At 51.1% G+C, this 2418-nt stretch overlaps 1 pseudogene; it reads left to right on the top strand.

The window, feature by feature from the left end:
• The first annotated feature begins 705 nt into the window (after positions 1–705).
• Positions 706–2411, top strand: LOC110291575 (annotated as a pseudogene).
• The last annotated feature ends 7 nt before the right edge of the window (positions 2412–2418 follow it).

Here is a 2418-nt window from a genome sequence, read left to right as displayed (position 1 = left end):
TACTTAAACCTAATAAAAGCAATATCCAATAAATCTGTAGCCAACATCAAACCAAATGAAGATAAACTTGAAGTAATCCCACCAAAATCAGGGACTACACAGGGTTCCCCCCTTTACCCTACCTATATAATATAGTACTTGAAGTCCTAGCAGAGCAATTAGACAACAAAAGGAGATCAAAGGGATACAAATTGGAAAGGAAGAAGTCAAAATATCATTTTTTGCAGATGATATGATGGTATATATAAGTGACCCTAAAAATTCCACCAGAGAACTCCTAAACCTGATAAACAGCTTCAGTGAAGTAACTGGATATAAAATTAACTCAAACAAATCAGTGGAATTTCTCTACATAAAGAATAAACTGGCTGAGAATGAAATTAGTGTGACAACACCCTTCTCAATAATTACAAATAATATACAATACCTTGGTGTGACTATTATGATAAGAATTTCAAGTCTTGGACACAATAGCAGCTCCCTCAATAGCAGCTCCCTCCAAGATGGCAGTGGTGAAGACAGACCCTGGAGCTGGGAACCCCCAGGCTGGGGACTCCTCTGGTGGGGACTCTGGGGGGCGGGCTACCTTCACTTGGAGAGCAGGAACTGAGTGGCGCGCCTGCAGTGCTTGTACCCTGAGGTTAATCAGCATGAGTCCCCGCAGCTGTGCTCCTGGAGCCCCAAGGACAAGTACAACTAGATTGGCCTCTCCCAGGGAAACTTCCGTTTCCATTACAAAGGTCATGGCAAAAATCACAAAGATGCAGCCTCTGTAAGTGCCACCCACCCCATCCCAGCAGCCTGTGGTATTTACTATTTTGAAGTAAAGATTGTCAGCAAAGGAAAAGATGGGTACATGGGAATTGGACTCTCAGCGCAAGGCTTTAACATGAACAGACTGCCTGGTTGGGACAAGCATTCCTATGGTTACCATGGCGATGATGGGCATTCCTTCTGCTCCTCTGGGACAGGCCAGCCTTATGGTCCCACATTCACCACTGTGGATGTGATCGACTGTTGTGTCAACCTCATCAATGGCACCTGCTTCTACACCAAGAATGGTCACAGCCTTGGTATCGCCTTCACAGATCTCCCGGCCAACCTCTACCCCACTGTAGGCCTACAGACACCTGGGGAGATTGTGGATGCCAACTTTGGGCAGAAGCCCTTCCTGTTCGACATTGAGGACTATATGCGGGAGTGGCGTGCCAAGGTCCAGGGCACTGTGCACGGCTTTCCCATCAGTGCCTGGCTTGGTGAGTGGCAGGCGGTGCTGCAGAACATGGTCTCGTCTTACCTGGTGCATCATGGGTATTGTTCCACAGCCACAGCTTTTGCCCGAATGACTGAAACCCCAATTCAGGAAGAGCAGTCATCCATAAAGAACAGACAAAAAATCCAGAAGCTGGTGCTGGAAGGCCGGGTGAGTGAAGCCATTGAGACAACCCAGCGCTTCTAGGCTGGGCTGCTGGAACATAATCCCAACCTGCTCTTCATGCTCAAGTGTCGACAGTTTGTGGAGATGGTGAACTGCACTGACAGTGAGGTCCGCAGCCTGACCTCCCGAAGCCCCAAGTCCCAGGACAGCTACCCTGGCTCCCCCAGCCTCAGCCCCTGACATGGCCCCAGTAGTTCCCATATACACAACACAGGAGCAGACAGTCCCAGCTGCAGCAATGGCATCCCGTCCACCAAGAACAAACAGAACCACAATAAATACCCCTCACCCAGCTCCTCCTCCTCGTCCTCCTCTTCCCCGTCCTCCGTCAATTACTCCGAGTCAAACTCAACAGACTCTAACAAGTCCCAGCCCCACAGCAGTACCCGTAACCAGGAGACCAGTGATAGCGAGATTGATGGAGGCAGAGCACTATCCCAATGGTGTGCTGGAAAGCGTCTCCACGCACATCGTCAATGGGGCCTATAAGCATGACGACCTGCAGATAGATGAGTCCAGCATGGAGGAAGGGCATCCACGTTGGCAGCTCTGCGGGGGCAACCAGGCTGCCACAGAAAAGATCATTCTGTTTGGCCGAGAGCTGCAGGGATTGAGCGAGCAGCTGGGCCGGGAGTATGGCAAGAACTTGGCCCACAAGGAGATGCTGCAGGATGCCTTTAGCCTACTAGCATACTCAGACCCCTGGAGCTGCCCAGTTGCTCATCAGCTTGATCTCATCCAGAGAGAGTCCGTGTGTGCTGCTCTCAACAGCACCATTTTAGAGTCTCAGAACCTGCCAAAGCAGCCTCCTCTGATGCTCGCCCTGGGCCAGGCATCTGAATGTCTACGGCTCATGGCCCGAGCAGGCCTGGGATCTTGCTCCTTTGCCAGAGTCGATGACTACTTGCACTAGCAGACCTTCCTGGCTGGCTCTGGCTGGCCCTCCTTCAGCCCTAGGGCTGGAGCAGCCCTGTCCTCCG

Source organism: Mus caroli, chromosome 3 (assembly GCF_900094665.2).
Source record: "Mus caroli chromosome 3, CAROLI_EIJ_v1.1, whole genome shotgun sequence".
NCBI lineage: Eukaryota > Metazoa > Chordata > Mammalia > Rodentia > Muridae > Mus > Mus caroli.
This window is presented reverse-complemented; position numbering and strand designations above follow the sequence as displayed.